Here is an 11514-nt window from a genome sequence, read left to right as displayed (position 1 = left end):
CGAGGAAGTCGACGCGGCCGCGGCTGCTGATTTGGAGAAATGGAAGGCGGACTGCAAGAAGAAAAGAGAGCCCGAGCCCAAGCCAGTATTTTCTGATGAGCAAAAGAAGTGGGCTAAGTCATTTTTGAGCACACCGTCCCAAGCCGCGAAGAATCTGCCTAACGACTATGCACGTGAACTTCGCAGGCAGGCACTCATGTTCAAGGAGAACAAAGAGCGGGAGAAGGCCGAAAGTAAAAAAAGCGGGAAACAAGTTGCCCAGCTCGGGGAACAAAGTAAACAATCGATTGCCCCGCTTATAGTGGAAGCCTTCTGTCCGGATGCCCCCGAGATCATACAAGCTGCGGCAGCACAGGGATTGACTGTAACGAGTGCCAGAGAACAAGCGGCCAACTTAGGTATTACTCTTCGTGAACTGTTAGGCCTTGATGAGGCGCCAGTGAAGGAGGTAGTAATTACATATGTTAAGAATGGGCCTCTCGTCGAGCCTGCGCAGGAAAAGGATCTACCTCCACAAATGAAAGGTCTGCTGAAATGGTACAAGGGTTACATAAAAAATAAAAACGCCAAAGAATATATTTATGCGGAAGTTAGACATGAGCATCACTTCAAACATTACTATGTACAAATTAAACTGAGTGAATTGTTCCAGCTTTTCAATCTGCGTGAGCTCGATAAATCTATCATCGGTTGCTACGTTCTGTAAGTGATTTATTAATTTCTACCCCATCTCATTCATATTGCCTGCACTATATATATGTCCTAACTATATTGTTGTGTCCGCTATTATACATGCAGAATGAAGATTAAGGAATGCAGAGTAAGGAACATCCATGATGTTGGGTTCATTGACCCACACATCGTTAATGGACATGTGTTGGAGCGTCACCCCGCCGACGTGGAGGCAGACCTGTGGCAGTTTCTTACAAAGCAGGAACTCAAAAGTGATATTCTATTTCCTTACCATTTTGAGTGAGTGTTTCTGTCTTGAGCACATTCTCTTTTGTTTACTCCATGCATGGTATGTGGCCGGCTAATCGATGAGTTATGCATGACGTACTGTGCATGTATCGTGTCCGCAGGTTCCACTGGATTCTGCTAGTAATTAAAGTTAACACCTCAGAATGTCTCGTCCAGGACTCTGTGAATATGGATCCAAAGCTTTGGGGCGGCATGAGAAGAATGCTGCAGAAGTAATTATTTTCATTCATTTGCGCTCTATATCGATCGGCCTATTTCGTTCATTTCCTAATATCAAGTAACTAATTAATAACTCTCTTGTTCATTTAATTTTCTTTGCCTCGTAGGGTTTGGAGACAGTTCGTAGATACAAAGGTCGGTGAATTCAAAAAAGAGCTAGAATTCAAAATGTTAAAGGCTAAGAATGCTGGGGATATTCAGCCACCGGAGACCAATCTATGTGGATACTATGTCTGTGAGATGATCCGGAGATACACCTCTGAGCGGGTTCCGAGTGATACCAATGCTCAGAGGAATAACCTCCGGTGGATGCTTAGTCCAGAAGCTCGCTTCCGACCACTTCAAGAGGAACTAGCTGGATGGTTCAGCAGGGAAGTCCTCCATCCTAAAGGAGAACACTATTACGAGGACGTAGAACTTTATATGCATTAAATCATGTATGGAAACTTGTTCAAAATTGTATATGGTCATCCGATGATATTGAATATATATTGTATATTCCTCTTGAATTCTTTTTGGTTCTAGTTTCAAATTTATTTGAAATTGTACATTCATATGCATGTATGTAGTACCGTAGAATATATGAAACTCCTTCAAAATTAAAATAAAGCACAAAAGAAATAAAACAATACAAATTAAACAGAAAACAGGTTTAGGGGGGGGCTAAAACCCTAAACCTGTGGCGGCCTTTAGTCGCGGTTGGCCAGAAGAACCGCGACTAAAGGTCCTCCGCCCCGACGGCCGCCTGGCGCCCACGTGGACGGGCCGTTAGTCGCGGTTCTTAAGCAGCCGCGACTAAAGGTGGGGGGCTTTAGTCGCGCTTATTTGGTCGCGGTTGCGCAACCGCGACTAATGGCAGTTGCGAACCGCGACCAAAGGCCTTTTTTCCACCAGTGATAAACTTGTTAAATATGTGTTTCTGGTCATCTAACTTGTCCTCTTGTTCATATACGGTGCTTTCTACGGTATCCAGACGTATCCCTATGCATGCCACATGGAGGGGCCCGCTGTCAGTGGCTGAGATGGTGGTAATCCGCATGCACTTTTTTAGATAGCACCCTTGTATTTTATTTATTTACGCAAAAATTCTGAAATAAATGGAAAACGTTGGAACGTTTGTGGGATTTGAAACCCACGACCTGCTGTGATTCGCCCAGGATAGACAGCCACTCGACCAGCTGAAGTTTTACACTAAATGTATACAATTTGCTTTATACTCCCTCCATTCCAAAATATAGTGCGCCCGCGCTTCCTGAGGTCCAACTTTGACCATAAATTTAACCAACGAGACCAACTACGGCGGGAGAAAAAAATATATAATTGAAAACTTCTTTGGAATACGAATTCACTGATATGATTTTTGTTCCAGCCGCAATCGGTCTCGATAGTCAAATTTACGGTCAAAGTTGAAGCACGTGGATAGAGGAAGCACTACATTGTGGAATGGAGGGAGTATAACATAGACCATACGAATTAAAGTAAAAATCAAACCAGGAAAAAGGGAAACCCCACTTCAAACCGCCGACCTGTTGCACTAAAGCGGGCGTCCTAACCAACCACCTAATGTTACTTCATGTTTATTTGAGACTCCTAAGATATATATCAAAGAGTAAAAGTACACATTCTGAACTACGTTTTCTCTTATCTAGATTATTAATTTAAAATTATTTGAATTCAGACAAAATTTCCGTTGATTTGTTCGAATTTTTTCATTACTTAAACCAAAGTTACTTGGACTACTATTATGAAAAAGTTCAGACCTCGGGCTCGAGGATGTACATTCATTCTACACTATATTTTCTTTTATCTAGATTTTAATTTATTTTTTTTCGAATTCAAACAAAAAAATATTTGATTTGTCCAGAATAATTTATGTACATCCATTCTGCACTGTATGTTCTTTTATCTAGATTTTTAAATTTACATTTATTAAAATTCAAACATAAATTGAGTTTATTTGTCCAAAAACATACGTACATTCACTGTGCACTATATTTCCTTTTATATAAATATTTAAATTTAGAATTATTCGAATTCAAACAAATTTTTTGTTGATTTGTCCAAAAGAATTTACGTATATTCATTCTACATTTTATTTCCTTTATCCAGATTTTATAATTAAAAAAAATCAAATTCAACCAAAATTTTCGTTGGTTTGTCCAAAAGAATTTGCATTCATTCATTCTGCACTATTTTTTGCGGGAATATATATTTAAAGTTAGGTACTATGTGCAAAAAAGATCTATCTTTGCGTAAAAAAATTAAATATAGCTCACTGCCATTGGAATACATAAATTTTATACTATACAATACATAACACTTTTATCATTTTTATCTCTATTTATCACTGATAAACTAAAATCAAATCTATCTTACATAGAAAAAACAATATACAAGATAAAATTTGTTTGTGTTACTAAGTGTCGGTGTGGCCTGATGGTTGGCACTTGTACACGATGCCATAGTATCAAACTGGGGCTTTCCCTTTTCAGCAAACCCTTTTGTCGTTTTAATTTTTATTTTTATTTATGCAGTACGTGTTAAATAGCTTTAACTATGAATTTTAGCGTCAACTGTTAGATTTTTTTTTTGAGGAAGCGTCAACTGTTAGTTGGTCTAGTGGCTCTCTACGCTAGGCGGATCGTGCTAGCTCATCGGTTTGAATCCCATCATGCGCTGCAGCTTCTTTCATTTTATTTGAGGATTGTTTGTGTAAAAATAAATAGAATGTATGGGTCCTTTCTTAAAAAAAACAGCCTCAGCCACTGATGGTGGCCCTGCCACCTTGGCACTAGTAAGGATACGGTTGAAAGCACAATATATGAACAAGATGACGAGTTAGATGATCAGAAACACGTATTTTATAAGTTTATGCACTAAACTAAACATTGCGTGCAAGTTGTGTGACTTCTACTGTATTTACCTTTTCAGAATAAACAGTTGTAGTACCGGGACACTCAAGCTAGCTCGTGCTAGGTAGCAGCAAGCAATCAATTTTCATTCGGCTCACTTTCCACCGGTCTATGATGCATTGGATACTAAAAGATTCTTGTTTCCTACCTACTTAACATTGTGGACCATATTTTTACACAACCTCGAATGGTCCCGATGCTTATTCAGTGCTGAATCCTCTTGTTGCTGTTGTTGTTGGTGTAGGAGCGGGCGAGCCAAGGGAAGAGCATGAGCTCAGCGGCCGAGAGCCCGGCGAGCAGCCAGTAGAAATAGTCGAGGTGGGCGCGGTTGAGATTGTCGGCGAACCAGCCATCGCCACCTCCACTCCGCGTGATGTTGTCGATGACCGAGATGAGGGCGCTGCTGATGAAGCCGCCGATGCCCATGACGCTGAAGTAGAGCGCCAGGCCCAGGCTGCGCAGCTGGCTCGACATCTGGTCGTAGAAGAACTCCTGCATGCCCACCACTGCCAGCACGTCTGCCACACCCATTATCACGTACTGTGGCACCAGCCACGCCCAGCTCATCGGCACCGTCGCCCCAGCGTCGTCCACCAGCCCGTGCTCCCGTGCTGTCTTTAGTCGCTGGCCCTCCACGAGCGCCGCTGCGATGATTGCACACATTGACATGGCCATGCCCGTGCCCATGCGCTGCAACAACGTCAGCCCCGATGCCTTGCCTGTCACGCGCCCCAGTGCAGGCATCAACAAACGGTCGTAGATGGGGACAAACAACAGGATGCTCGCTGGCCCCAGTGTCTGAAGTGCCGCCAGCGGTAGCTCAAGGCCTTCGAAGACGCGGCGATCCAAGGTGCGGCCCTGCTTGTTGAATAGTGTCATGATTTGCGTATATGCAACACCATACGCCAGGCATGCCGCCCAAATCGGCAACAGCCGGAGCATGCTGCGCGCCTCCTCGGACTTGGCCACAACATCCTCGTCTTGGTGTCCATTTGTACCGAAGGGGAAGCTTGAGCTCCTGACGAGCGTGGCAAGGCTGTGGCCGAGGCGGGTGAAGTCTCGGCGTCGATGGTGGGCGCACAGAAGCGATAGGTGGGCGTGACAGAGAGGAATACGACGAAGGTACAAACCATGATGACGCAAAGCATGCCGAAGCCGATCCCCCAACCGATGTTCTCCTGAATGTAGCTGACGACGGCAACAGCGATTGAGATACCGACGGCCATCGAGAAGAATCACACTAAGAAAATGGGCCATTTGTCCCGGTTCGTAAGGGTCATTTGTCCCGGTTGTTGAACCGGAATTAAAGGGTCATTACTAAAGCCTTAGGCCTTTAGTCGCGGTTCTTACACGAACCGGGACAGATGGGCCTCCACATGGCCAGTGCGGCGAGCCCAGGCAGGAGGCCCTTTGGTCCCGGTTGATGGTACCAACCGGGACCAATAGGCGTTCACGCGTCAGCAGCTGGCAGGAGCTGAGGTTTTTATTTTTTTAAGGGGTGGTTTTGAGGTTTTGGGGGGTTAATTTAGGTGTTTCATATATTGTGTTAGTGATACGTCTCCAACGTACCTATAATTTTTGATTGCTCCATGCTATATTATCTACTGTTTTGGATGTTTATGGGCTTTATTATACACTTTTATATCATTTTTGGGACTAACCTATTAACCCAGAGCCCAGCGCAAGTTTCTGTTTTTTATCTTGTTTTAGGGTTTCGAAGAAAAGGAAAATTAAACGGAGTCCAATTGACCTGAAACTTCATGAAACTCATTTTTGGAAGGAAAGAAGCCCAGAAGACTTGAAGTGCACGTAAGTGAAGCTTCAAGGAGGCCACGAGGCAGGGGGGCGCGCCCACCCCCCTAGGGCGCGCCCTCCACCCTCGTGGGCCCCTCGTGGCTCCCCTGACGTATCTCTTTCAGCCATATATACCCACGTACCCTAAAACTATCGAGGAGCGCAATAGATCGGGAGTTTCGCCGCCAGAAGCCTCCGTAGCCACCCAAAGCCAATCTAGACCCGTTCCAGCACCCTGCCGGAGGGGGCAATCCCTCTCCGGTGGCCATCTTCATCATCCCGGCGCTCTCCATGACAAGGAGGGAGTACTTCTCCCTCGGGGCTGAGGGTATGTACCAGTAGCTATGTGTTTGATCTCTCTTTCTCTCTCTCTCTCTCTCGTGTTGTTGAGATGATATGATCTTGATGTATCGCGAGCTTTGCTGTTATAGTTGGATCTTGTGATGTTTTCTTCCCCCTCTACTCTCTTGTAATGAATTGAGTTTTCCCTTTGAAGTTATCTTATCGGATTGAGTCTTTAAAGATTTGAGAACACTTGATGTATGTCTTGCCGTGCGTATCTGTGGTGACAATGGGATACCACATGATTCACTTGATGTATGTTTCGGTGATCAACTTGCGGGTTTCGCCCATGAACCTATGCATAGGGGTTGGCACACGTTTTCGTCGTGATTCTTCGGTAGAAACTTTGGGGCACTCTTTGAGGTTCTATGTGTTGGTTGAATAGATGAATCTGAGATTGTGTGATGCATATATATCGTATAATCATACCCATGGATACTTGAGGTGACATTGGAGTATCTAGGTGACATTAGGGTTTTGGTTCATTTGTGTCTTAAGGTGTTATTCTAGTACGGACTCTAGGACTGTTTGTGACACCTATAGGAATAGCTCAATGGATTGATTGGAAAGAATAACTTTGAGGTGGTTTCATACCCTACCATAATCTCTTTGTTTGTTCTCCGCTATTAGTGACTTTGGAGTGACTCTTTGTTGCATGTTGAGGGATAGTTATGTGATCCAATTATGTTATTATTGTTGAGGGAACTTGCACTAGCGAAAGTATGAACTCTAGGCCTTGTTTCAACGCATTGCAATACCGTTTACGCTCACTTTTATCATTAGTTACCTTGCTGTTTTTATATTTTCAGATTACAAAAACCATTATCTACTATCCATATACCACTTGTATCACCATCTCTTTGCCGAACTAGTGCACCTATACAATTTACCATTGTATTGGGTGTGTTGGGGACACAAGAGACTCTTTGTTATTTGGTTGCAGGGTTGCTTGAGAGAGACCATCTTCATCCTACGCCTCCCACGGATTGATAAACCTTAGGTCATCCACTTGAGGGAAATTTGCTACTGTCCTACAAACCTCTGCACTTGGAGGCCCAACAACGTCTACAAGAAGAAGGTTGCGTAGTAGACATCAAGCTCTTTTCTGGCGCCGTTGTCGGGGAGGTTAGTGCTTGAAGGTATATCTTTAGATCTTGCAATCGAGTCTTTCAGTTTCTTGTTTTATCACTAGTTTAGTTTATAAAAGAAAATTATAAAAAAAATGGAATTGAGTTTGTCTCATACGCTTCACCTTTTTAATATCTTTCGTGAGTATGATGGAAAGGATAATTTTGCTCAAATGCTAGAAGAAGAAATCTATAAAATGTTTGGCACTAAATATTTGAATGATGAGCATGATTGCAATGTTGTTAGTATGAATTCCTTGAATATCCATGATGCTAATGATATGCAATGCCACAAGCTTGGGGAAGCTATGTTTGATGAAGATGATATCTTTTGTCCCCCAAGTTTTGATGAGCAAATTTATTATGATGAAAGCATGCCTCCTATTTATGATGATTATTGTGATGACACGTATGCTTTAAAGAATAATGATAACCATGAAACTTGTCATCTTGATCTTAATTTTCAATCACATGATAGTTATTTTGTTGAGTTTGCTCCCACTATTATTCATGAGAAGAATTTTGCTTATGTGGAGAGTAATAAAATTTCTATACTTGTAGACCATGAAAAGAATGCTTTATGTGATAGTTATATTGTTGAATTCATTCATGGTGCTACTGAAAATTATTATGAGGGAGGAATATATGCTTGTAGGAATTGCAATAATATCAAGTTTCCTCTCTATGTGCTTAAAGTTTTGAAGTTATGCTTGTTTTACCTTCCTATGTAAGTTGATTCTTATTCCCATAAGTTATTTGCTCACAAAATCCCTATGCATAGGAAGTGGGTTAGACTTAAATGTGCTAGTCATATTCTTTATGATGCTCTCTTTTTGTTTCAATTCTCATCCTTTATGTGAGCATCATTGAAATCATCATGCCTAGCTAGTGGCGTTAAACGATAGCGCTTGTTGGGAGGCAACCCAACTTTATTTTTGTTCCTTACTTTTTGCTCCTGTTTAGTAATAAATAATTTATATAGCCTCTGTTATGATTGAGTTTTTATGTTTTAATTAGTGTTTGTGCCAAGTAGAATCTTTGGGAAGACTTGGGGAAAGTCTTGTTGATCTTGCTTAAAAAAACAGAAACTTTAGTGCTCACGAGAATTGCTGCCATTTTTTATTGGAGAGTGATATTTAGTTAATTCTTTTTGCAGATGATTAATAGATAAATTACTCACGTCCAGAAATGTATTTGAGAATTTTATGAGTTCCGGAAGTATACGTTTGATCCAGATTACTACAGACTGTTCTGTTTTTGACAGATTCTATTTATCATGTGTTGTTTGCTTATTTTAATGAATCTATGGCTAGTAAAAGAGTTTATAAACCATAGAGAAGTTATAATACAGTAGGTTTAAAATCAATATAAATAAATTATGAGATCATTACAGTACCTTGAAGTGGTCTTTTGTTTTCTTTCGTTAACGGAGCTTACGAGTTTTCTGTTAAGTTTTGTGTTGTGAAGTTTTCAAGTCTTGGGTAAAGATTCGATAGACTATGGAATAAGGAGTGGCAAAAGCCTAATCTTGTGGATGCCCAAGGCACCCCAAGGTAATATTCAAGGACAACCAAGAGCGTAAGCTTGGGGATGCCCCGGAAGGCATCCCCTCTTTCGTCTTCGTTCATCGGTAACTTTACTTGGAGCTATATTTTTATTTACCACATGATGTGTGTTTTGCTTGGAGCGTTATTTTATTTTATTTATTTTTTCTTGATGTTTGAATAAAATACCAAGATCTGAAATTATTAAATGTTAGAGAGTCTTCATATAGTTGCATAATTATTCGACTACTCATTGATCTTCACTTATATCTTTCGGAGTAGTTTGTCATTGCTCTAGTGCTTCACTTATATCTTTTTAGAGCACGGTGGTGGTTTTCTTTTGAAGAAATAATTGATCTCTCATGCTTCACTTATATTATTTTGAGAGTCTTTAGAACATCATGGTAGTTTGCTTTGGTTATGAAACTAGTCCTAATATGATGGGCATCCAAGAATAGTAAAAACTTTCATATAGAGAATTGAATACTAAGAGAAGTTTGATGCTTGATGATTGTTTTGTGATATGGAGGTAATAATATCAAAGTCATGCTAGTTGATTAGTTGTGAATTTGTGGAATACTTGTGTTGAAGTTTGCAAGTCCAGTAGCATGCACGTATGGTAAACGTTGTGTAACAAATTTGAAACATGAGGTGTTATTTGATTGTCTTCCTTATGAGTGGCGGTCGGGGACGAGCGATGGTCTTTTCCTACCAATCTATCCCCCTAGGAGCATGCGCGTAGTGCCGAGGTTTTTGATGACTTGTAGATTTTTGCAATAAGTATGCGAGTTCTTTATGACTAATGTTGAGTCCATGGATTATACGCACTCTCACCCGTTCATCCTTGCTAGCCTCTTCGGTACCGTGCATTGCCCTTTCTCGCATTGAGAGTTGGCGCAAACTTCGCCGGTGTATCCAAAGCCCATGATATGATCGATTTAACTTACTTCTCGAGCATTTCAGTCATGTCCGCATACTCCTGGGGATCTTTTTGTCTCGACCCTAAGACGGTTACTAGTCCCTGCTCAAGCTTAATCTCTAGGAGAATATAGTGGAACCTGCGCACGCATGCATAACTCATCAATTACATTACTATAACCTGGACTAATAAGGGAAATCGAATATGCACAAGACAGTAACACTCACTTGAAGTTGTAAGGAAAGAGTATTATATCTTTGTTTTCATTTATTACCAACGATCGTAGAAAGTTGGCATCGGTCTCTCTGGCCTTAAATTCAACCGTATATGCATCTATGAGATTTGTGTTAATGAACCCAATATCACTGATTTGTCTTTTCTTCAATTCGGCGATCCGCAGTCTGCATAATATAGTGAGGATAATTATATATACATGCAATGAAAGAGCTGACCTATATATAGAGACTTAATGACAGAAGTAGTACTTACAGACAGTAGCAAGTGACTGTTAATTGATCGAGGGCCTTTTGATTGAAAAACTGGAAGAACTCCTCAAGTGGAACATTCAACAGATCAATTCCAACGAGGTCATGCTCCTCTTTAACTCTCGGTGTCAAAATATTCACCCCCAGACTCTCTGCAGGTTTTCATGTACCAATCATGGAATCTTCGCATCATCGTTGTTAGAGATCTTTCATCTTTGACGAGAGGCTTCCCATAATGGTATCTGTGTTCGTCCACCTCCAAGAAATCATAATGTACATCGTCGGGCACCTAATCTCCAAGATTGGTATAACCGGGCACCATCCTCGGATCAATAGCGACGATATCGCTAGACACCTTGAGCGGGGGGGACGATTGGTTCGCTTGTTCGCCGAGCTGGGCAATGTTTTTCCCAACTCATCGTTCTTTTAACCTTTGATCACTCATAGTACTTCCCGACTGCTCCGCTTCGATAAATGACCTTTCAATATGCGCTCATAGTTTCCTTTCGGCGGATACTTTGGTGGTTTCTTCAGGGCAGCCAGAGTGTGCTTCGCTTTCACCGGATCTATCTTCTCCTCCGGAGGTGGATGTTTCTTTGCTTTCACCCCTTCAAAGAAGTCCCTCACTTCGGCTTGCATGATCTTCGTGGTTTCCTTCACGGTCCTCTCGTATGGTAACTTCTCTAGAGGCTTGAGAGATGGACCGAATCTGTGTTGCCTCCCGCCTCTGGCTGTACTACTAGACGCCGGCCGAGCAGACATCACAATATCAATATGTCATCATCATATCATCTACAGAAAAATTCTAAAGAAAAAATAATCTATATATCACAATATCAATATTTTCTATATACATACATCCATCCATACATACATATACATCCACATTAATTATATATATATATATATATATATATGAACAAAAAATACTAATTCTATGAACATAAAAGGTCTATGAAAAAAAACATCACATCAATATTTTCATCCATCCATATATACATACATACATCCATTTATATATACATCTACATTATATATGAACAAAAAAAAATAAACTTTACTAATAAAAAAAGATAGCGGGCCGGGGCGGCGGCAACTCACAGCGTGGGTGGCGATGGCGACGGCGACGGCAGGGGCGGGGCAGGGCACGGGCTCTGGGGCGGTGACATACGGCGACGACGACGACGATGG

The 11514-nt window shown here is 41.5% G+C and overlaps 1 pseudogene; it reads right to left on the bottom strand.

Moving 5' to 3' along the window:
- Window positions 1–4316: 4316 nt before the first annotated feature.
- Window positions 4317–11514, bottom strand: part of LOC119358481 — a 43384-nt pseudogene continuing 36186 nt past the window's right edge.

The sequence above is a fragment of the Triticum dicoccoides genome, chromosome 2A (assembly GCF_002162155.2).
Source record: "Triticum dicoccoides isolate Atlit2015 ecotype Zavitan chromosome 2A, WEW_v2.0, whole genome shotgun sequence".
NCBI lineage: Eukaryota > Viridiplantae > Streptophyta > Magnoliopsida > Poales > Poaceae > Triticum > Triticum dicoccoides.
This window is presented reverse-complemented; position numbering and strand designations above follow the sequence as displayed.